This window comes from Podarcis gaigeae (assembly GCF_964106915.1).
Source record: "Podarcis gaigeae genome assembly, chromosome: Z".
Lineage (NCBI taxonomy): Eukaryota > Metazoa > Chordata > Lepidosauria > Squamata > Lacertidae > Podarcis > Podarcis gaigeae.
Window position 1 is genome coordinate 14,025,790 of NC_139691.1, and position 25,165 is coordinate 14,050,954.

The 25,165-nt window shown below is 45.5% G+C and overlaps 1 protein-coding gene and 1 long non-coding RNA gene across 22 annotated transcripts in view; one reads left to right on the forward strand and one right to left on the reverse strand.

Annotated features, from left to right (window-relative positions):
- Nucleotides 1–6,478: 6,478 nt before the first annotated feature.
- On the reverse strand, nt 6,479–7,467 carry LOC310836162. Its single transcript, XR_014559895.1, has 2 exons — nt 7,081–7,467; nt 6,479–6,613 (listed from the first exon to the last, which is right to left on the reverse strand). It is a non-coding gene; the product is annotated as an uncharacterized lncRNA (long non-coding RNA).
- Nucleotides 7,468–13,814: 6,347 nt separating this feature from the next.
- The window catches only part of PRRC2B (proline rich coiled-coil 2B), a gene marked incomplete at its 3' end in the record, with an annotated part of 64,340 nt that continues 52,989 nt past the window's right edge, over nt 13,815–25,165 (forward strand). For 11 of the 21 annotated variants that reach the window (XM_083721289.1, XM_083721273.1, XM_083721272.1 and 8 more), the window contains exon 1: nt 13,861–14,105. Of the gene's footprint in view, nt 14,106–25,165 lie in introns of all 21 variants that reach the window. The other 10 variants (XR_014559986.1, XM_083721283.1, XM_083721277.1 and 7 more) reach the window with 5 other exon arrangements.

A 25,165-nucleotide genomic window follows, 5' to 3' on the forward strand; every position in this document is an offset into this window, starting at 1 on the left:
CGCCACTGGACCCTGGTCCATCTAGCTCAGTATTGTCTACACTGACTGGCAGTAACTCTGCAGAGTCTTTTCGCAGCCCAGCTTCTATATATTACCTATGTTAATCATGCAAATAAAACAATTACATAAGCAAGACTAGGTATACAAAAAAGATGGGGTGGAGTATAATTGGCAGCAGTAACAAAAGAATGTTCTCGTGCTATACCTGCCTGGAGAACAATATGTGATAACTTAGGTTAATGTTATACATTTGCATCATCTACGTATTCTGAAATATTTCTGATGGAGATTTGCCATTTTCAGATTGTAAGTGGAAGTTCTGAAGCTCCACTAGCCTGCCGAAAAGTAGCCCTTTCCCCTTTCCATATGCAGATAATGTGTTAGCTTATTGGCGAGAGCCATTTCCCATACTTCATTATAGCATTTTAACAGTAAGAGTCCTTGTAAGCCCTTGCAAAATCTAGTGGTCAGGGTTTTTGTTGCAATTAGCAAAAAACAACGACACCCAACCAGTTTCTCCTCACAAAATATGTCTTCATTATTTCCAGTAAACAAATTCAGTAATGTGAGTTCCGGTGTAAAGCAAATTTGTTTTTACTGAATTTTGTTCCAACATAAAAGGAGGGGAAAGGCTCCATCTTTCAGTAAATGTGTTGTCTCCCGCTCTCACCCTTACTATATTCATTAGCTTAACCATCTATGCTGTGTTCTAAATTCTAATTAATGACTCATCTGCTGTAAGTGATTTGGATTTTTTCCAGTTGTAACCTGTCACTGTAAGAGCTGCTGTTGGCAAGTGGACCATAATTTATGTACCTTCCATAAAGAGGATTTCCTTAGAAACCCTGAAGTAGCCATCTCCAACCTCCCCCCCCCCCCGATTCTGAGCTGTAGCCCAAAACATCTGGAGGGCACCAGGTTTGGGGGTGGGGGGCTCTGTGGTCTAAACCACAGAGCCTAGGACTTGCCGATCAGAAGGTTGGCGGTTCAAATCCCCGCGACGGGGTGAGCTCCCGTTGCTCAGTCCCTGTTCCTGCCAACCTAGCAGTTCCAAAGCACGTCAAAGTGCAAGTAGATAAATAGGTTCTGCTCTGGCGGGAAGGTAAATGGCGTTTCCGTGCGCTCCTCTGGTTCGCCAGAAGCGGCTCAGTCATGCTGGCCACATGACCTGGAAGCTGTATGCCGGCTTCCTCAGCCAATAAAACGAGATGAGCGCAGCAACCCCAGAGTCAGCCACGACTGGACCTAATGGTCAGGGCCCCCTTTACCTTTACCCTAAGGAGAAAGACACTTGGGGGAATCAAATGTGCATCCTCAGCCAACCAGCAGGAGTGGGGGACATTTGGCCCTCCAGATGTTGTTGAACCACAACTCCTTTCAAGTGTGGGAAATGGGAGTTGTAGTTCAGAAACATCTGGAAGGCCAAAGTTTCCCAGTGCCAGATCTCAGCCAGGCACCTTTTCTGCCTTCCTCTTTAAAGAGAGAGGGCCACACAGGATCCTGTCACAGCGAGGGCCTGGTGGTCAGAAGCCCATCGGTGGCTGAGCACAGTCAGTCATCAGGCCAGTTTCCAACAACCAGCATCCAAAGACAGGCAGGCAGGACTTGAGCTGTTGCTCCAGGACTAGCTGCTGCTGGCTGTGTGGGCACAGCATGTCTTCCCTCTCTTCAGGGCTGTCAATCCAGTGTGACATTTCCCAGTGTGGGATGTGCTCAAAAGGCACCATGAAAAGCAATGTGTGACTCCGATCGATCTCGCTTGTCAGTCACCCTGGCCACGCTTCCTGCCTAGAGCGACAGCTTGCGCAGCGTCAGTATTCCCTCGATTCACAGTCGTTGCCTCTAGAGGCTGTTCCAACTCTCAAAGGTTTGCACTGGTGGGAAATCCTGATATTATTTTTTTCCTTTGACACTTTGGCTAGAGATAGGCTTTGGTAGTGAGGTGGACACTTCCCCCAGCAGGTGCCCTGCCTGCCACCTCTGCTGGAGAAGCCATGCAGGTATCAGCACAGTTCCATCAAAATCTCACAAGGTCCTGCGGAGCTTGTGAGATCTCGCCATCTCTGCTGCTGCTTTGTGCCACTGCCACAAGAGATGTCAGGCGGCGGGGAATGGCGGTACTTCCTGTTTTGCCTCAAGTGGTGAAACAGGACGTGCCACCCCTGTTGGTAGCCATCACTGCCCTTTGAGGGAGCAAGTTTCATATGTGCTGTGTGAAGTAGTAATTTTTCAATCCATCCTGAATCTTCTGACATTTGTCTTCTTCTGATGTCAGTTGGTTCAATCGTTATGAGAGAGGGAGAAAAATTCCCCCTAGCTGCTTTCACTATGCCAAACATCATTTTATGAACTTCCGTCAAGTCCCCTCTTGCTCGCCTTTTCTCTAAACTAAAAAGTCCTGAAGGCTGCAAACTTTCTTGCTGGGAAAAAATCCCTCCACCCCCTTGATCATTTGGGATGGAGAGGTATTATAGTTAATGCATTGGGGAGATGGTTGAAGATGGTTGGATAGGGTCAGAGAGAGTCGGTTAGTTCTCCCCCGGAATCCCTGCCCGAATCTTAGCCCCAGCTGCACAAAGCCTACCTGGTGCCTTTTTGAAAAGACACTCTGCACATGTTCAGAGGCACTCTCATCCTGCTTTAACCCTTTGCTTGTTGTAGAGCTGAGCTTTTGGTTTAGTGGCGAAGCCCTGTGCCAGTGTCCCTGCTGGAAAGGTCAGCCAAGCGCTTGGCTGTTACAGCACTCCTCCCTCCCTCCCTCCCATTTGTCTCTATCAATAAGAAGGGTATGAGGGTTTAAAGGAGCGGAGGGCGGGTGGGAAGACACCATCCAGCCTGCCCAGCATCTGCATCTTGTGATCCTGGAACTCAAGAGCCCCTCTGACTCAGCAAGTTATTAATAACGCACAGGCCCCCAGGCCTCCAGGCTTTTCCACTGCTGCAATCTCCATGCCAGCGTCTCCTCTATCTCTCCTCTAGAGACTGCAGAATGCACCGTTTGGTGCTTTTTTTATTTATTAAAAAAAAAAAATCACCAGCAAGGTTAAAATCTTCTCTTCCTCTCCCCCTCCCCCCACGCTCTGCGCCATCAGGCTTTCCCCCATCCTCAGGGACAGGCCTGACAGTCGTTTGTTTGTTTTTTGCTGCAAGCTTGAAAAAGCCGATCTGTGCCTGAGACTCTCCTGCCATCCCAAGGGACAGAGGTGTGCTTACGACAGTGCTGTGCCAGAATACATTTTTCTCTCCTGTGGTGCCGTGAAAGTTATGTGTTCTGTTTGCACTAGTAGGACACGCAGCAAAAAGCAGACCAATCTACATAGGATACTCCCTTCTGATGGTCTGCCACAGTCCCAGGCAGCAAGGTCGGTTTTTAAAAATCCTGTTTTGGTGCCAGAATAGGGCTGTTAAGTCTGATCTGGGGCTGATCTTCTTACATTCTAAGGCCCTGTCTCTGCTTCTCAGAAGCCACTTTCACACCATACATTTAAGGCCCCGTGATACCTATTTAAACAGTGACAGCTTACCCTAAATAATACTGGGAGCTGTAGTTTGTTATGAGTGCCCCTTACAGAGGTACAATTCTAGAGTGGTTTAACCATGGGTAGGCCCGGGGGCTGGATACGGCCCAATTGCCTTCTAAATCCGGCCCACGGACAGTCCAGGAATCAGCGTGTTTTTACATGAGTAGAATGTTTCCTTTTATTTAAAATGCATCTCTGGGTTATTTGTGGGGCCTGCCTGGTGTTTTTACATGAATAGGATGTGTGTGTTTATTTAAAATGCATCTCTGGGTTATTTGTGGGGCATAGGAATTCATTCATTATTATTATTTTCAAAATATAGTCTGGCCCCCTACAAGGTCTGAGGGACAGTGGACCAGCCCATGGCTGAAAAAGTTTGCTGACCCCTGGAACTGTTTAACAATCAATCCCTCTTTCCAACAGACCCTAATCATTGTAGATCTGGGAGAGGGTTAAGGGTTTCTTCACAACTCTCAGTGCTGTTTTACCTGTAAATAATCTATACCTGTAGTTAAACAGGAGGTGCAGAGTGTTAGGCAATAACTCTGGACTCGACTCTGGACTCAGATCATCTAAGGCAGCTTCCTGTTCTCCTAGCCCAGCCCAGGTCTTTATTTTCTTCACACCTGGCTTGTGATGCCAGGTGCCAGCAAAAGACGCATACACATTATCGGCTTAAAACACAGCACAGTTGTTCCTCGCCCCATGTGTTTAAAGTTGTATGTTTACATTGCAGTATGGACCATTATCTGATTTGTTTTCCTGTGCCTGCAACCCACCCAGAACTCCTATTAAACACAACTATCTTCTGAGCATATTGCAATGGATGTCTGAAACGTACACATCTTGGTTTCACCGCGCAGTGCTCCTCAAGAAGCTGCATGATAAATACGGAATGTGGCCATAGCTGTCAACGTTTCCCTTTTTTAAAGGGAAATTCCCTTATTCCGAAGAGGATTCCTCGCAAGAAAAGGGAAAAGTTGACAGCTATGATTGTGGCTAACATCGTGGGTAACTGGCCTCAAACACCAGCTGTGGTGCATTTGCACTGGAGCAAGAATAAATTGTGATATGTATACAGTGGTCAAATTAGAAGGGAAGTTGTCAAAAATGGTCCTCTTTTTTTGACTTGTCTGGCAGGAAAATTGGATGACTCTCAAGGCTTTCTGTGTGCTCTTTATCACATACTGCCATCCAGTGGTCAAAAATATATATGTATGCCATAAAAAATAATAATTCTTAAGCGGTCAAACTCACAGGATGTATAAAGTTAAAGGAAAAAAGAAATAGGGATTTTTTTTTAAGGCTCCCCTTTACTCTTTTTATGAAATCTAGGTATAATCCTAGATGTTGACAAATGTAAGTGTTTCTCCTTATGGTACTGGGTGTAGTGGTTAGAGTTTTCCACTAGGGCCTAGGATACCTGCGTTCAAGGAGTGTGTGACCTTGCGCTGGCCATTCTCTTTTTAGCCTAACCTACCTCACAGGGTCAGGGGACGCAGGTGGCGCTGTGGGTTAAAGCCTCAGCGCCTAGGACTTGCCGATTGAAAGGTCGGCGGTTCGAATCCCTGCGGCGGGGTGCGCTCCCGCTGCTCGGTCCCAGCGCCTGCCAACCTAGCAGTTCGAAAGCACCTCCGGATGCAAGTAGATAAATAGGGACCGCTTACCAGCGGGAAGGTAAACGGCGTTTCCGTGTGCGGCTCTGGCTCGCCAGATGCAGCTTTGTCACGCTGGCCACGTGACCCGGAAGTGTCTCCGGACAGCGCTGGCCCCTGGCCTCTTGAGTGAGATGGGCGCACAACCCCAGAGTCTGTCAAGACTGGCCCGTACGGGCAGGGGTACCTTTACCTTTACCTTACCTCACAGGGTTGCTGTGAGGACACAACAGGGAGGGGAGAGAACTGTATCTGTTGTCTTGAGCTCCTGGGTAGAAAAGTTGGATATAAATGGTATCAACTAAATAATAATGATGATAATGATGATTACTTGCCTTTATATTTGTATCTGCTCATTTACCTTTGTACTATTTCTTAAACTTTGATAGGGGCGCAATTGTTTTTGGCTTATAAATGGACATTTTGTCCCATTTGAATGAAATTGGATGATTAAGGGTTTGGGGGTCAATTATGTTGGTTGGCCAGTAAATTACTTTAGTTTCATATTAGTACAATCTGGGTTGTTTCCATCCTGAAGCACACTACATTTATAGCCTGCTTTACCTCTCAGGAACTAAAGTTGCAGTACATGGCTTTCTCCCCACCTCCATTTCCTCTTCACATCAATACTAACTACACACCAGCAAATGTATGGTTCCCAGCCCTGGGCTTGCAGGATGCAGAGAGTGTGTGTGGTGCCATTTGCAGGGGAGAAGAAGAAGTAGGTGGAAAAGGGGGCTACTGAACTTTCCCCAGTAACTACAGGACATACAGGTATGCCACATTCTGAATTTTGAAAAATAGGTCCTGCTGTAATGAAATGTTGCAGTACAAAGGGCTGCTCTTCGCTGTCCCAGCCAACCGCACTCTCTTTTTTAATGAAGCGCACCAAGCCCCTCACAAATCTGGGTTGTAACCTCCAGGGCAGGAGATTCAGGATGGATTCATGTGGAGAGAAAGTGTGTTTTGTCCTCCTTATTTTGTTCAAAGAAGAGAATATTCATAAAACTAAGTTACATGAATATGTTGCTTTAGCAAATGGGTTGAATATAAGCACTGAAGGGCAATGACTTGGGCAAAACTGTTAAAAACGCTTTGTACATAACTAATCTTGAATGTAATCTGTTATCTGCACCTAGGTTAACAGAGGGTGGGCATGAAGTGAATTTTAGAAAGAATAAATGTGAAATTCTGAAAGGTGGGAAACTGTGTTCAGAAGGGAGAAATTATGATTTTTGAATGTACTGAATGTGAAGGGTACTAATGTTGATGCTAGTGGTAAGAATGAGGCAGTGCTGTTCATGCTGTTAAACCACATGACAATGGTGTTTATTGTTTTCATATACATTTTGGGCATGTAAGTTTTAAAACAGTCGCCAACATGCAGGAAGAAGGGAGCTGCAGCCAAAGATAGAAAAAGAGGTGATAAGGGAGCACCTAGCTACTTTGTTGTTGTTGTTGTTTAGTTGTGTCCGACTCTTCATGACCCCATGGACCAGAGCACGCCAGGCACTCCTGTCTTCCACTGCCTCCCGCAGTTTAGTCAAACTCATGCTGGTAGCCTCGAGAACACTATCCAACCATCTCGTCCTCTGTCGTCCCCTTCTCCTTGTGCCCTCCATCTTTCCCAGCATCAGGGTCTTTTCCAGGGAGTCTTCTCTTCTCATGAGGTGGCCAAAGTATTGGAGCCTCGACTTCACGATCTGTCCTTCCAGTGAGCACTCAGAGCTGATTTCCTTAAGAATAGATAGGTTTGATCTTCTTGCAGTCCATGGGACTCTCAAGAGTCTCCTCCAGCACCATAATTCAAAAGCATCAATTCTTCGGCGATCAGCCTTCTTTATGGTCCAGCTCTCACTTCCATACATCACTACTGGGAAAACCATAGCTTTTACTATACGGACCTAGCTACTTTAAATTACTTCAAATTCTCCAAATTACTTCTGCACCCTAGGGTTCTAAAGGAGCTTGTGGATGTAATCTTAGAGACTCTGTCTATAATTTCTGAGAATTATTGGTGAACAGGTGACATCCCTGCGGAATGAAAGTGGGCAAATGTTGTCCCCGTCTTCAAAAAGAGGGGAAAAGAACACACAAATAACTACCAACTTATTCAGGTTAACATCAATACCTGGAAAGGTCCTAGAACAGATAATTCAATAATTGGTCTGTGAACACTTAGAAAATAATGTGGTTATAATGGTACCTCGGGTTAAGTACTTAATTCGTTCCGGAGGTCCGTTCTTAACCTGAAACTGTTCTTAACCTGAGGTACCACTTTAGCTAATGGGGCCTCCCACTGCCCCTGTGTGATTTTTGTTCTCATCCTGAAGCAAAGTTCTTAACCTGTGGTACTATTTCCGGTTTAGAGGAGTCTGTAACCTGAAGTGTATGTAACCTAAGGTACCACTGTACTAAGATCCAGCATGGGTTTCTCAAAAACAAGTCATGGCAGACGAATCTCATTACTGGGTGGGTGTGAAAAGGGTGGTTCGCTACCTTAAAGCTACCACAAATTGCCATTTAAAGTTGTCAGCTCACAGCAATCCTGAACTGGTGGGTTACACTGATGTTGACTGAACTAGGGATTCCAAAGATTACAAATCTGCAGGTAGATCCGTATTTATGCTTAACAATGGTCCCATTTAATGGGGCAGTTATAAACAGAACTGTATAGCGTTGCCTTCTACAGAGTCTTGAATACATGGCAGTCACAGAAGCCTTCTGAGAGATGGCCTGGCTCAACCAACTGATCAAAGACTTTGGGTTAGCGAGAAAGGGGCCTGTTAGCCTGATGGAAGACAACCAGAGTTGCTGCAAGCTGTCCCAGAGTGAGAAGTTCAACACAAGGACAAAGCACATCGGGGGGATGAAGTTCCATTACGTATGTGAGGCCACCCAAGACGGACTTGTGGACTTACCAAAGAGATGACTGCCATACCAAAGAGATGTCTGCAGATATTCAGACCAAGCCTCTACCAAGAGACAAGTTTCCAGAACCTTAAAGTCAAGATGGGACTCTGCGCAGTTTAATATAAATATGAATTTATGTTGTTTTGCCTGAGAAGGGGTGTGTGGGATATTTTAAATGTTGGTTAGATTGCATTTTAAATATCCCACAAAAAATTCATGTTTTGCCAGATAAGCACATGAAAGGAGCTAAAGGCCACAGAATTTACCTGTAAACTTGCTAGAGAGAACTCTGTGAGAGAAACTTCCCCTGTGCCCTGACCGGGGCGGGGGGTAGACGACATAGCTATACAGGCAAACCTTGGATCTTGAAAGGTTTAGTTGATGAAAAAATCAGCTCCTGGACACAAAAAACCCTGAAGTGTTCCGGTTTTTGAACGTTTTTCCACCGCAGCTTCCACTTGAGTGCAGGAAGCTCCTGCAGCCAGTTGGAAGCTGCACCTTGGTTCTGGGAGTCAAATGGACCTCTGGAATGGATTAAGCTCAAGAACCAAGGTTCCACTGTATATTATCCTACCTGCCTGGGCACACACTCGCTCTTTCTTTCTCTTCCTCTCTCCACCATGCCAGCAATGTGAGGACAATTGCAGTCTGAACTCTAAGCTCAGACTCCATTTTAAAGCTAGACTTAAGTATGTCTTTGTAACTGAATTATCATTTTAAGCCTGCTTGAACAAAGCTGCTGTATCTGTTACTCTTCAGCAAGTATTCTGGGTGAGTAAATGCTATTTTTACATTTTACAAGACTGTTTGTGTGGTTGTTAATTTACTACTACTACTACTACTACTACTACTACTACTACTAATAAAATTTATTATTTATATCCTGCCTATCTGGCTGGGTTTGCCCAGCCACTCTGGACGGCTTCCAACAAAATATTAAAATACAGTAGTTCATCAAACGTTAAAAGCTTCCCTAATCAGGGCTGCCTTCAGATGTCTTCTAAAAGTCTGGTAGTTGTTGTTCTCTGGTGGGAGGGCGGTTGCCACTACCAAGAAGGCCCTCTGCCTGGTTCCCTGTAACTTGGCTTCTCACAGTGAGGGAACCGCCAGAAGGCCCTCGGCGCTGGACCTCAGTGTCTGGGCAGAATGATGGGGGTGGAGATGCTCCTTCAGGTATACTGGACCGAGACCATTTAGGGCTTTAAAGGTTGGCACCAACACTTTGAATTGTGCTCAAAAATGTACTGGGAGCCAATGTAGGATTTTTCAATGTAGGTTATGTGGTCTCGGCGGCTGCTCCCAGTCTCCAGTCTAACTGCCACATTCTGGATTAGTTGTAGTTTCCAGGTCACCTTCAATGGTAGCCCCACATAGAGCGCATTGCAGTAGTTCAAGTGGGAGATAACCAGAGCATGCACCACTCTGGCGAGACAGTCTGCAAGCAGGTAGGGTCTCAGCCTGCGTACCAGATGGAGCTGGTAGACGGCCGCCCTGGACACAGAATTGACCTGTGCCTCCATGGACAGCTGTGAGTCCAAAATGGCTCCCAGGCTGCGCACCTGGTCCTTCAGGAGCACAGTTACCCCATTCAGGACCAGGGAGTCCTCCACACCTGCCCTCCTCCTGTCCCCACAAAACAGTACTTCTGTCTTGTCAGGATTAAACCTCAATCTGTTAGCCGCCATCCATCCTCCAACCACCTCCAGACACTCACACAGACATTCACCCCCTTCACTAGTTCTGATTTGAAAGAGAGGTAGAGCTGGGTATCATCTGCATATTGATAAACACCAAGCCCAAACCCCCCCTGATGATCTCTCCCAGCGGCATGTAGATGTTGAAAAGCATGGGGGATAGGACAGAACCCTTAGGCACCCCACAAGTGAGAGCCCACGAGTTCGAACACTCATCCCCCTCCCCACCACTTTCTGAACATGGCCCAGGAAGAAGGAACAGAACCATTGTATGACAGTGCCCCCAGCTCCCAGCCCCTCTAGACGGTTCAGAAGGATGTTATGGTCGATGATGTCAAAAGCCGCTGAGATTCAGCAGAACTTGGAAACAGCTCTCACCTTTGTCCCTAGTCTGCCGGAGATCATCAACCAGTGCGGCCAAGGCAGTTTCAGTCCCATGATGAGGCCTGAATCCCGACTGGAAGGGATCCAAATGGTCCGCTTCTTCCAGCTATGTCTGGAGTTGTTCAGCAACCACTTTAAGGGGGAGTAAAGGAGGAAATACCAGGAAAATCTGGTCTGCCTTAAAACATCCAGGATTACTTAAACTAAAAGGCTAAAACTAGCCTATCTTGCCTATCTAAGCTTCCTTTTTAAGTTGCAAAACGATGGCACTCTGCTGAACTCACAAATGTGAGATAGGAAGGACAATATCTAATTTAAAATATCCTTTCCCATAGCATGTATTCACATTCCAACAGGCTCTGGGTGGTGATGGGAATTGTAGTCCAAAAAATCTGGAGTGTACCAGATTGCAGTAGGCTGATCTAGATCAGGGCTAGGCCAAAACTAGCTTGTGATCTATCCAATGTGAATGACTTATCAGTTTATTTCAGGTATGGGAGAACACACCATGCTCATTAATTTGAATATATTACCTTCTTGTTTATTTTGAGATCTTTCTGCCCTATATGTTTGCAGAGAATAATTCTTGGTGCTTCTGTTCCCTGTCTTTGATATGTCTCCTTGGAGATACACAGGAGATCTCTAGAGAATGTCTTATTGATAGGAATGGATGTGTAGGAGATGGTGTTAGAACAAGCCAGCTCCTGTCCCAAGGGAAGGAATAAGGGACTGTTTGAGTACACCATCTCTCTGTAATACAATAAAAATTAGAGAACATGGTGTAGTAGTGGATAGTGTTTATGGGTAGACTTGGGATTAGTTCCCTGCTTTGCTGCGAAGATTTCTGGGCATCCTTAAGAAAGTCATTTTACCTAGGCCTGCTCAACCTTGCAAGGCTGTAGAGGGGATATGTTAAATAAGAGCTGTCAAGTAGTAAGTGCAATAAAAGGGCACTGCATTGCAAATGGGCTGTGACTCAATTAAAAGCACATTCTGCAATGAGGAAACTAAAATCTGACATTTGCTCAATGCAAACTGGATAGATATTGCAAATATTTGATCCTGTCATTCAGTCAGTCTTGGAGAGAGGTCCTTGCCCTGTGGCCAAGTGCAGGCTTTAGATGGAAACGTTTGCAAGTTCAGCCCAAAATGCTGCATTAGACTGGCTTTCTGTCTCAGCAGGGCTCTTTAAAAAGCAGAGCTGGGAACCAATGTGGTGTAGTGGATACAGTGTCAGACTAGGATCTGGGAGACCAGGGTTCAAATCCCCACTTGGCCATAAAGCTTACTGGGTGACCTTGAGCCAGCCCCTGTCACTGAAGCTAACCTACCACACAGGGTAGTTGTGGGGATTAAACGAAAAAGGGGAGAACCATGTATACCACTTTGAGCTCCTTGGAAAAAAGGTGGGGTTTAAATGCAACATATAAAATAATAATTATTGTATCATACAACTGCCTTTGGTATGAGGATGGGCATTAGCTCAGTGAAACTGCATCTGATTTACATGCGGAATGTGGCAGGTTTAATTCTCAGTATTGGTATCTCCCGGTAGGGCTGGGAATGCCCCCTGCCTAAAGTCCTGGACAGCGGCTGCTTGTCTGTGGTTTTCAATCAGTGTGCTGTGGCACCCTGGGGTGACTTGAGGAACGTTCAGGGGGCCTCCAGTGGGTCGTCCTTTCATTAACTTGCAGCCCGTATCTTCATGCATATATACATATCTCCCCATGTTTATCTCCCCAGGGGCAGAATGGGGGAATTCCCACTTACACATGTCCTGTAACGGAACCCCAGTGTAAGCGCCTCCCATAGGGTTGCCATAGAAAGAATGTGGTTGGTCAAGGGAGAAGTGGACTCAAAAAGGTTGAAAACCACAGGTGTAGATAATACTGAGTTACTTGGACTAATAGTCTGAGCTAGTATATAGGTAAAGGTAAAGGTACCCCTGCCCGTACGGGCCAGTCTTGACAGACTCTGGGGTTGTGCGCCCATCTCACTTAAGAGGCCAGGGGCCAGCGCTGTCCGGAGACACTTCCGGGTCACGTGGCCAGCGTGACATCGCTGCTCTGGTGAGCCAGAGCCGCACACGGAAACGCCGTTTACCTTCCCGCTGGTAAGCGGTCCCTATTTATCTACTTGCACCTGGAGGTGCTTTCGAACTGCTAGGTTGGCAGGCGCTGGGACCGAGCAGCGGGAGCGCACCCCGCCGCAGGGATTCGAACCGCCGACCTTTCGATCGGCAAGTCCTAGGCGCTGAGGCTTTAACCCACAGCGCCACCTTTCTTATGTTCCTATGGTTGGGACAGTTCTGTTGCCTTACAGCTCTCTACTAATCATGTGTATTTGGAAGAAAGTCTTGTTGAATGCAATGGGTCTTGCTTCCAGGTAGGTAGGCTAAGGATTCAGCAGCCTTAGTTTTTAATATAAATGAAGGGCTGCATCCAATGCTAGCTTTGCTCAGGAACAGACCCAATGCAAAATAATAATAATAATAATAATAATAATAATAATAATAATAATAATAATAATAAATGGACATGACTTACTTTCATCCATTAATTTCAGTGGGTTTATTCTGAGTAGAGTTTAGTTGGACACAATCTACTTTTTGTGACTGCATTTTTGTAAGTTTTTTTAGAATTGTTTTTAATTGATGAATTTTGCTTATACGTTAGCTTTCTCCTAATCAAAGACCAGAAGAGGCTCACAGCATAAATTAAAACAGATACAACTAAAACTAAAACACATTATAAACATAAACAGTAAAAACAATTTTAATGTTGTATTTTAAATTATCATAACCTACCCTGGGACTTTAGGGCGAAGGGCAAATAACAAAAGAACTGTTGTAAACAAAATCTGCCCTGCCCTTATGGGGTACCCAAGAGCCCGTATAGAGTCCTTAAGAGGGTTCCCTATTGGTAGGAGAAAAGAACAGAGGCCGACCAGAGAATATTGAGAAGCAAAGCAGCTAGTAAGCCTGATCTTTATTAAAGCTGTTGCAACAGGGTTCCCCCCTCACACACTGGAGGACCCAGAACAAAGGTTTGCCCACCCTTATGTAGATATTTTAAATTGCCCACCCTGCAGTCCAAGACCACCTCCAGAAACATCATACATACATCACAGAAGGAGTGTAGCCCAAGACCACCCCGCAGATGCATCATACCTATATTATAGAAAAGGTGGTCTACAGCAGAAATCTGAGTGCGTTGTTTTTCTCCTGTCTGGCAGGTTACCTGTTAATGGTCACTTGATTAGATTACCTGGGGAGCCTGGCCAGTCTTTTGTTATGATAACTACTTAGTTCCTATTCATACACAGACATACCCTTAAGACAGGATTTGTGAAGGCTTTTCCATTTTCCTTCGACCTTGCAGAGAAATATTTGAGGTCAATTTGGGAGGGACAAAATGGTTTCAGGACTTTTTCTGTGGGGTTTCAGACATGTGGTTTATATATGCAGTTATGAACATTATATATATATGACCTTAAAACTCTTATAACACAACCAACCACTCTAAGTGCTTAATTTTGTTGGGATCAGGTCCATTCTTTCTGTCTTTCTCTTTTCCCCTCTGATCTGCTCTCCCACCCATTTTTTTCCTTTTTATTTCTTTCTGTTCCTTTCCCTTCATCCCTCCTCAGCCAAAGCGCCCTGCTTTCCCCGGCGGGCCCGGCAGGCGCCGCTGTCCCGTTTCGCAGGCCTGGCCGCTGCGGGTTCAGCTGTTCACTCCAGCCCGGGGATTGACAGGCCTTTTCGCAGGAGGCGGAGGAGGCGGAGGCAACCATAGCAGACACTGAGAGGCAGTCGCGAGAAGCCTGGGAGGTCGCCGCCGCCTCTGCCTTGCAATCCGCAGCCATCCTGACCCCCGAGCCCCCGAGCTCCCCCGCCAGCCGGCTCCCCAGGCACATTTGGCTCCCTACAACCACAACAGGTGGGTATTGGGGGGCTCAGGATGCAGTTCGGGGGCTTTTTTGTGGGGCGAGGTGGGAGGCCGGGCAGTTATAAAATGGAGACTGAGGAAGGAAAGCGAAGGAGTGAAGTAGGCCAGGTTTCCCCCCACCTCAGGGGCGGAGGGGCATGTTTTTTACCATCCCCCCAACAATCCCATTAGCTCTCCCCACCTACCCCCCTTTTTGGCCCTTAAAGGGGTCGCAGGCCCCCCCTTCCATATTTGACTTATTTCAGACTCTGCTGACCCCATTTTGTTTGTTTTTGTTTTGCAAATGCAAAGCAGACCTCCATCCAGTTTTGATGCCTCGATGCAAAAGAAAAGAAAAAAATCCAGAGCAACACGCAAATATGCATTTGCTTTAAGTCATTTTAGGGGTTGTGAAATTATTGTTAGGTGCTCCTTGCTATTGCTGTTGCTATTAATTTGTGGTGGAGAGAGGGAATTGGAAGGTTTTGCAAGAGAGAATTGATGAAAGGGCGTTGGTTCCCCACCCCCCTCTGAAGTTTCAATAACAAACCGTGCAATTGTAATGATCGTTATTACTGCGAAATTGTGCGATGCTGATTTCAGGGATGGAGAATGGAGGTTTGTCCTTGGTTTTGGAGAAGATGTGGGCCAGTTAACACCCACCTCTTTCTGTTCTCTGCCCCCCCCCCCCCCGCCGCTTCAAAACCACAACATAAATGAGAGTGACTGAATATATTTCGGGTGCGCTGGATTGGGAGAGTCTTGACTTTTAATTAGTGTGTTGCCTTTCAGCGTTGCCATTTTGCCCAGGCTTCTGTTTTGCTTTTAAATCCATCTCTGCCTTCCATTGTTTTGGCCGTGCGTTGTGGTTGTGGAAGGCCTGGATATGTATATCTACATGTGTGTATATCTGTGTGTCCCCTGTGACTGAAACTGCAAAACTGTTTCTTACCTTAGATATCGGTCTCTGACATGCCATACATGTAAAACGTGTGTGTGTGTGTATGGGCATCTTTTAAAATAGCAACCGACATCACTCTTCCATTACGACACACCTGATTGTATACAGAAATTGGCATTTTTGGCGGGGGTGGGCACACTTTAAATAGGGTAATAACTGGAATTTTATTCTTATTATTTCAAATGCAGAAAGATGAGGATTCTTTAATTTTTTTTAAAAAAGAAAATTTTTTGAATCTCAACGGAATTTCAGAAGTTTGGGTCTGATCTTTTTCATTGGTTGTGTTGTGATCCTGTTGCGGCTTCTTATGGGGGGCGGGCAGGATCCTGGCCCAGAGACTAAAAGTGGAAGAGAGGAAATTAAGGAAAGTCTTGCTTTGAGAAATGAGTGACATTAAGTGTGTGTGTGGTGTGGTGTAATGAATGTTGGAAGTATATTGTTGGGTGATGTTATCCTCTACTGTGAGACTGGTGCGTGTGAATGGCTGTTAGTTTTTCTGATGTGGTCAGTCTCTCCCCCCCCCCCCCGCCCTTTCGTAGATCAAATTAGAATTTTAAACCTGTTCTTTAAGAACTGTGCATTTAATGGGTTTGTAGGGAGAACACGCCCCTCTTTCCTGTGTCTTTTTGGGGCTACAAATCATGGTTTTCATTCCCAAAGTTGTGCAGCTTCCCAGCTGTGAAATGGTGATGATGAAACAAGAGAACATTTGGGAAGTTGGATCTGTCTATGCCTTCAAGATGGTCACTGTGTGTCGCATCCAAAATTCTACTGTCAATGGCTGTCGCTGTAATACAAAATGAGGATTGTGACAATCAAATTTTTTTAATTGTCGTCTTTGATCAATACCTCTTTAAGCTTTTTTTGGGGGGGCATGATGAAAGGCACAAAAGGTGGTGCTACTTTTTTCTCAGGATGATGGCCTGTGTTTAAGAGTGCTTCTTATTTTCTTGAGGTGGCTTCTAGCAGGTAGAATTGCTGGGGTGTTTTTTTGGTGGAATGTTACTTTAGATCTCTTCTCCAGTGCTGAGCAGTCATTGATTTCTGTTAGCACCTAGCTTTCACACATTTTTCCAAAGTCAAGTATTTAAAGATCCAGAGCCACAGGTAAAATTGAGACGGGTGGGCTATGAAACTGTATATAAATATCAATAAACTCTGCTTGCCTTTTGCAGATATAGATACATGTTCTTTTACTGGTTAAAGCTTGAAAGTTCCTCTCCCCCCTGCCCCTACCCTAGCCTAGTATTTGGGGTATATTCCCCATGGAGAGAGAGAGATGAAAACCTCTCTTTTGGACTTTTTCTTGTAATCACGATGCCTTGGACCACAAGCGTGCTAAATGTTTGATTTTTGGGATGGAGTGGAAGGAGCTTATCCAATGTGGGGTACACTTCATTCCTCCCCCCTCTGCTTTTTGCGATAGAAGGTTTATCAGTATCCCAGTTCTGAAATTGGTTGGTAATTGGGAAGGTGTCCTTGAACAGTCCACATCTGCCTTGTGACCATTCCTGGTCCATGTTATGGTCTGTCTGAAAATGGCTCCTCTTATGTGTGTTGGGGTTAAAGATAATGGACTTGTTTGGGCATCATTGTAAATCTGTGCCTCTCTCTGTGTCATTATGCTCCAACTCCCATTAATCCACATGGCCAGTGGTCAAAGATGATGGGATGAGAGCTGTAGTCCAATGATAGCTGGAGGGCCTCAGGTGTTCTTCACACTGGTGCTAAGCCATACTTGTCCCTGGGTAAGGTGGGTGAGGCTGCTCAGCTGTCAATCACATTGACTTCAGGTGACTTTAGGGCTTGTCAATAGCGTTTAGTGCTTTGAAGTGCTGCCGATCAAAAGATTGTTGATGCTTCTAAGCGCTAAGGAGGGCTCTTTAAGGATTGACCAGTTATGGAATTTTCCATGGGAAGCATAACAGCACAGCCAGACCCAGGAAGCTTTAAGTCAGTTCGTATCAGTTGCTAGCACTAACTTCAAGCCCTGCTTTCTACTGGATCCAGCTGTGCTGAGGAGCTCCCCATAGGATACTCAGGAATATATCTGATCCCAGGTGACCTGCTCTTGCCACTGATCAGCTGATTGCCAGGGAGCGCAAGCCTCCCTTGTCATTGCACTTTAAGGCTCCTGATCATACAGTGGCAGCTGCATCTTCACCTGCCCCATACCTTATGTCACGGATGATGTGAGAGGTGGGGCGGGTGGGTGGGTGTGATTTGGGAAACAGCCTCATGGGCCAAATTGGGAGCCATGCTGAGCCTTATTAGCTTATATATCTGAGTTTCTAACACTGGATCTGTTGCTCCAAAACAGAGAGAAATATTAAAGTAGACTAGTTAAGACCAGAAATGTGAAGTCCTGGGGCGGTGATGGAATGGTATGGTATGGGGGGAAATTTCTTTGTTTTTTTCCTCCCTAGACCTAGGGTTATATCCAGTGTAGTGCTACATGAGGAATTTGTTTGCACAGCAGAGTATTCTCCTCACTCCCCAAAATCAGCCTTAGGGGTTCCCCCAACCTTCTGGAGCAGAATTGGTGAGAGTGCAAAAGGAAAAGAGGATGGAAAGTCCCATTGCACAAGCAGAAATCATAAGAATGTAAGATGAGCCCTGCAGGGTTAGGCCAATGCCCCATCTAGTCCAGCATCCTGTTATCACAGTGGCCAACCAGAGGCCTGTGGGAAACCTTCAAGCAGGACCCGAGCACAAGCCCCTCTCCCCTCCTGTGTTTTCCAGCAACTGGTATTACAGCCTCCAGCTGTGGAGGCAGAGCACACCTATAATGGCTAGTAGCCAAATATTTGCACTGATGGGACATTTGAGTTGAATACTGCCCTTAAAATTTATAGATGAGCATTTATTTTGGGGGGGGGCAGGATGAGTCTATTGAGGGCTATTATTCATGATAGCCAAATGGAACTTCCATGCTCAGCACAGTATACCTCTCCCATGCTAGGTACGGTCGACAGACCATTCGTGAGAGTGCAGGCTCTTCATGTTTCTTGTATCGTCTGCTTTTGGTTTGAAATAGTATAAGATTTTGGCCTGCTTTTTCTTGGGGGCGTTTCTGCAGCTTGTGTAAGAGAAATTCCTCGTTCTTTATAACTCTGAGTACCATCCCCGGACTAGATTTGGGTTACTTTGTCCCCTCTGTATATTTGAGGGCTTTGTTTGAAGGAAACTCCGAGTGTTGTAATTAGCCTCAAATAGCATTAGATAACTTTGAGGAGTTTTGGATGGTTTCAGCGGGATTTCAAAGGGGCTTTCGAAGAGCCTCAAAGGAAGGGAGGATGTTTAGAATGCCATCCGGCGACTCCCGGAGTCCTTATCTGTGGCTGAGGTATAAGCTTGTTTTCTGGGAGTGTGTCTTGTATTATTTTTTTAAAGCTCCTACTCCCTCTGCTGAGGCTCACAGGAGACTTGCTTCAGGCACCATCTTCTTTCTCCTCTATATACCTTTCAATATCAGGTGTTGTTGACAAACTGCGTAAAGGCTGTTGCCTTTAGGCTCAGGTTTGGGCTTCTCAGGTGTATCTGGAGGGCTGCTGTTGAATTCTGACTGCTGAATTTGCTGCACTGTCACAGCAGGAAAACATTTTATAAGCAGGGCCAGGGGACCTGTTGACCCTCTGACCTTTCCAGGTACCTAGGAAACTGCCTTATACAGAGTCAGACCATTGACCCATCTAGCTAAGCAGACTTGGCGGGAACTCTCCAGGATTTCAGGAAAAGGAACTTTCCCAGCCCTTCCTGGAATAGTTGCCATTGGTGATTGAACATGGGACTTTCTGCATGCAAAGCAGATGCTCCCCCACTAAGCTACAACCCTTTCATAGGGTTTCCCTGCTGCTCCTGCCTTTTGCCTAGGCCCTAGCTAGGATCAAGAATGGGGAAACTATGGAATTTTCTGCTGCAAGATTTGGTGGCCACCAGCTTCAGGAACATAAGGAGAGCCCTGCTGAATCAGACAAAAAGCCTATCTAGTCCAGCATCCTCTTTTCCACAGCAGCCGAATGAAAGCCCCAGTGGGAAGCCTACAAGCTGGACATAAGAACAATGTCCTTTTCTTGCAGGTGTTGCAAGAAGGCCCTGTAACAGCAAACGTGACTAGCAGCCATTGGAAAGCAGGCACATTCACAGAAAATCAGGCTATCGGTGTTTGCTAGCCATGGTGGCTATATGCCACCTCCAGAATCAGAAACACTATGAAGTGCTGAGGAGGAGCAGCAGAAGAGAGGGCTATTGGCCGTATGGCCTGCTTGTGGGCTTCGCTGTTGGCCACTGTTGGAGAGGAAATACTGGAGTTGATGGGCATTTTACATGATTTGCTCCTAAATGTAGTGGCCACCGACTTGGATGGCTTTAGATGAATCAAGGATAAGACTATCAGTGGCTACTAGCCGTGGTGACAATGCTGTGCTTCCACAGTCAGAGATGCTTCCAAATACCAGTTGCTGGAATCATGTGTCCTTTTCTGACAACATCAAGCTAACAATCAAGATGGACAAGACTCTTGATACCAAGGAGCTTAATTAGACAGATCTGTCTTATTTAGACAAGCTCATGGAGGTAAAAGGCTATCAGTAGCTTCCTAGAGTCCTCCAACTATGGGGCAGCTAGGTAGGTAAATAAGTATGGGGAAAGCAAAATGTCACTTAGAGAAAGATCTGCAATATTTTCCTTGAAGCTTGCATTTGTTTTCTTCTGGATTGTTTCACTTGATCTTTTAATGTGTTGTAAACTGCTTTGAGATTTTTTCTTTTAAAATGTGGATGATACCCAGAGCTATCTCTCCTTTAAATCAGAACCAGTGAAGGCAGTGAATGTCCTGTGTGAGTGTCTGAAGGCGGTTGGAGGAAATGATGGTGGTTAATGAATTGAGGTTGAATCCCGACAAGACAGAAATACTGTTTTTGGAAGACAGGGTGTGGGCGGGTGTATGGGACTCCTTGCTCCTGAATGGGGTAACTGTGCCCCTGAATGACCAGGTGCACAGCCTGGGAGTCACTTTGGACTCACAGGTGTCCATGGGGGCACAGGTCATTTCTGTGTCTAGAGCAGCTGTCTTCCAGCTCCATCTGGTACCATGGGTGTAGCCAGGATTTTTGCTGTGGGGGGGCAGGCCTTTGTTAGGGGGGCAGAACATCAGTTTGCTATGTATTTTTATTTATTTTTATTTATTTAGGGGGGCAGCTGCCCCCCCCGGCTATGCCCATGTCTGGTATGCCAGCTGAGACCTACCTGCCCACAGACTGTTTCGCCATAGTGGTACGTGCTCTGATTTATCTCCATCTTGGACTACTGCAATGTCATCTACGTGAGGCTACCTTTGAAGGAGACTTGGAAACTACAACTAACCCAGAATGTAGCAGATAGACTGGTGACTAGGAGTGACCTCCGGACCATATAACGCTGGTCCTAAAGGATTTTCATGGGCTCCTAGTACGTTTCTGAACACAACTCAAAGTGCTGGTGCTCATCTTTAAATCCCTAAGTGGCCTTGGCCCAGTATACCTGAAGGAGCGTCTCTACCCCCATTGTTCAGCCCAAACACTGAGGTCTACCTCCTGGGGTCTTCTGACAGTTCCCTCACTGCAAGAAGTGAAGTTACAGGGAACGAGGCAGAGGGCCTTCTTGGCAGTGGTGCCCTCCCTGTGGAATGCTCTCTATGTCAAGGAGATGAAGAACTTTTAGAAGACATCTGAAGGCAGCCCTGTATCAGGAAGTTTTTAGTATTTGACGTTTTGTTATGTTTTTATATGTGCTGGAAGCCACCCAGAATGGCTGGGGAAACCTAGTCGGGTGGATGGGTGGCCTATTATTATTATTAGGTATAGAAAGTAAATAATTCTTAATAATAATAATCCCTGCTATAAAAAAGGCACCTAGATATATTGTGACTGTCATCCAGGTTTAAGGTGCCATTTGGCAATTAGCTGAAATATCTAACACTGCTCCCTGCTTGTGGAATGTTCTCCCAAGGGAGGCCCTACTGGCGTCATCACTGTTTATAAGCACCAGGCACAAATACTGTTCTTTACCAAGGTCTTTACCCCTAGTTTGCAAAGTAATTGGTTATATCCGTGGCCTTTCCCCCCGTTCATCCTTTTGGTTTAGTTTAGTTGAGGTGGATTTGTCTTTTAAAATATTTTGGTTTTTATATTCATGGATTAGTATTTTAGGTCTAGTATTTATATTTTGTTTTAATGTTTCTTCTGATTCCTTATATCTACCTTCCATAGGATCATAGAATTGTAGAGTTGGAAGGGACCCCAAGGATGATCTATTCCAACCCCCTGCAATGCAGGAATCTCAGCCAAAGCATACATGACAGATGGCCATCCAACCTCTACTTAAAAACCTCCACTGAAGGAAAGTCCATTGCTTTTCTCATCTTATGCCCACTTAAGAAACTGTTGTTTGTATTGGAATACCAGGCGTGAAATCCTCCTCCTGGGTATAAAGGATTACCTAAAGCCTTGGCAATAGGAATTTTGGGTTGTATCCAGAATAGACCCATTAAAATTTATGGATCTAACATAGTCAAGATAGGCTCTGAGGTTCTCGGTTCTGAGAAGGACTAGCATTGGATATAACCCTTTCTCTCTCCCTTCCCCTATCTTAAACCTTGTGTTTGTTTTCCTTTGCCGCTAATCTTAACAGTTGTGAAGATAAGCTTCCACTTCTGACCTGGATACATGCCAGGGCAGTGTAGATGTGTTTCTGTGCTCCAGTTCATTTGCAACAGAAGGGGTAGAGAATGGGATTTGGCCAGGAGCCCAGATTGTTATCTCCTCCACACATAACTGATGGGCCAAATCTGGAAGATGGGCAGTGTCCCCCACCTGGCAATCACATGACATTACAATGAAACATTGGTGGGGGGGGCATGGAAGCAGTGGGATCGTTTCACAGGCAGTGGCAATGTCACAGGACTGAGTGTCAGGCTCTTTGTTTGCTCCGCTTCAATAAATACTTTTCAGTTTCTTGTTGCATCTGAACTAGCAAACTATGGTTTGAGCTTGCCTTCCAAACCAGGATTCCAAACCACCATGGTTTGGCATTCCATCTGAACTGAAGCTCTGTGAGCGTTGGCAATTTTATCATTTCCATTCCTGGTTGGAAGTTGAATTTTGTGTATGGGTGTGAGGAAGATGCCTTATTCATATGTGGCTGAGCAGAGATTTGAACCCGGACATTCCATTCTATTCTCTCTGGTGAGAGTATCATAGCTCAGTAGCAGAGCACATGCTTTGCATGTAGAAGGTCCCAGGTTCCACTCCTGGCTTCTCCAGGTAATAAGATCAGGGTAGCAGGTGAGAGCCTTCTCTGCCCAAGCACCTAGAGCAGGAGTGTGGAATAGCTGAAGTAAGTATTCCAGTTAGCAAACTTTTTTTGGAAGCCGAATGTCCAATATGGCTTCTGATTGAGGAAGCTCCTGCAGCCAATCAGAAGCCACATTTTGGTTTTCGAACCTTTTCAGAAGTAGAACGGACTTCTGGAACAGATTCTGTTCGAGAACCAAGGTACGACTGTACTGTGTTAGCACTGGGCATGGGGCAGGTCCGTGGGTCTTGGGAAAACAGCCTTTGCAGGCCTAGTTTGTCCCATGGGCTGGAGGTTTCCCACCACTGAATGGGCAGTACCAGGCTAGATGGGCAAACAGTGTGTCCTAATATAAGGCAGTTTCCAGTGTTTCCTCTGCATCTGCTTGCTGTTGCTTTTGGCAAGCGTTTCGGGTGAGATTGGCAAGTGGCCCTTAGTTCTGAACTGCTGGGTTAGGATTTTTCTAAAGACTGTCGATAATGTGTGTGTGGGTGTGTGTTTTCTAATTGCCACCTTGCAAAATCAGCCCATAGGTGTTTTCTTACCCACCTGTCCACATGCACCTGTGCCAAATCATTTGTTGCCCATCAACAGCCTTCAGGGGGAGAGAAGTAATAACTGTCTCTCCTCTGATTTCCAAATGTTGTCCTACCTGGTAGACTTCCCCTCATCACCTTGAAGCTGGATACCTCAGGGACATTGTGTGCTCCTTTCCTGAATTTCCAGCTTACATTTTAAAAAGTGAAGTGGCTAGCCCTCGTGGATATGAATTTTGAAAAGTGTGCAGACAGTTTTTGTGCTTAGTTGCTTGTGTAGACTTTAACCTTTTGCTTTTTCTGGGCTACTAATGTTTTGGCCACCAGTGGCAAAGAACTAAGCCCTTATTTTAAAATTTTAAGCAATGTTTAGTACAATTAAATAACCTTGTTAAGTTACCTCTATTAGTTTTCATTGATTCCACATCCCTTGCACTCTGTACCAAGATCAGTGCTAGAGGAAACGGTTTGCTTCCATGGTGAAAGGGAAAAGGTAGGAGGTCACTTTTTGTTCTGGCCCTTGACAGATTTATCCCAAAGGCGATGTGGACCTTAACAACTCCAACCCTTGATCTGCACAATTTTTTTGTGAGCTGCAAGGAGGAAATTGGAAGCCCTTGCTTCCATTTTTACTAATGGAAATGTCTCATTGTGTCCAAACTGTTGTGTTTAAAACTGTATGGTTTCTTGAAGCCAGGGTCATTAACCATGGTTTGAAAGTGGGGAGAAATCCAATGTGTTGTTGTTGTTTGTTGTTGTTTAGTCGTTTAGTCGTGTCCGACTCTTCGTGACCCCATGGACCAGAGCACGCCAGGCACTCCTGTCTTCCACTGCCTCCCGCAGTTTGGTCAGACTCATGCTGGTAGCTTCGAGAACACTGTCCAACCATCTCGTCCTCTGTCGTCCCCTTCTCCTTGTGCCCTCAATCTTTCCCAACATCAGGGTCTTTTCCAGGGAGTCTTCTCTTCTCATGAGGTGGCCAAAGTATTAGAGCCAAAGGGAGCAATCCAGTTCAGCACATTTATTTTACTTGTATGTTGGTACTTCAGTTGACGAACTTAATCCATTCTGGAAGTCCGTTCTTAAACCAAAACCGTTCTTAAACCGAGGTACCATTGTACTTAGTAGAAGAAACAAACAAATAAATGGAAATGGCCAGACTTGTCTAAATATTGTTCTTGCACTTTGCATCTGTTCATGATACTCATTAGCTTACAAAATGGAAAATCTGCAGAAAAACTGGGGGAATATATTTTTCACTTTCCACTCAAATCCAGCCTAGAGTTACCCTCATAGCACCTCAAAGCTAGGTTAGCCATTCTCTGTTCTAGACAGTTACTAGTATCAGACCTCATTGGCTTCTGCAAGGTGACAGCAACTATGTCTTTCATGGTGGCTGTCGTGTCTTCTCTTGTGTGGGTATCTCATATGGTGTCCTTTGGGCATTAGACTACAGTGTCTATTATACCTGACCATTGGCTGTGCTGGCTTCAAAAGGTAGTGAAGGCTGCCACCTTGAAAGGAGTTAAAAGAGGGTTAGATGAATTCATACAGGAAAAGGCTATTATTGGCTACTAGTCATGAAGTCTGTGTTCATCACTATCCACTGTCGGAAGCCTCTGGGTGCCAATTGCTAGGAATTGCAAGTGGGGAGATTGCTGCTGCCCTCATGTCCTGCCTCCCAAAGGCACTTGCAAGCACTAGGTGGGCCATTGGCCTTTTCGAACATGGCTTTTCTTACTATCTTTTGGCTGGGATTGGCGGGTTCTAGTGGCACTATACCCTATTGTATACCACAATTAAACCTTGCCTAGGCGCCTCCCGCCCAGTGAAATTTATTATTATTATTATTTATTTCATTTCTATGTCACTTTACAGTTTAAATAAAAAAATCTTAAAACAATTCACAACACATTAAAACATCAAATAAAACAATCCAGAATAAAACAAATGCAAGCTTCAAGGAAAATATTGCAAATCCTTCTCTAAGTGACATTTTGCTTTCTCCCATACTTATTTAACTTAATAGGTGCCCCATAGCAGAAGGACTCTAGGAAGTCAGTATGGTGTAGTGTGGTGTAGTGCTTAGAGTGACAGACTAGGACCTGGGAGATCAGGGTTCAAATCCCCACTCTGTCATGAACCTCACTGACCTTGGGTCAGTCACAGCCTCCATACCTACCTCACAGAGTCGTTGTAGGGATTAATTGAGTGGGGGAATGAAGCATGTGCTCTTCGGAGAA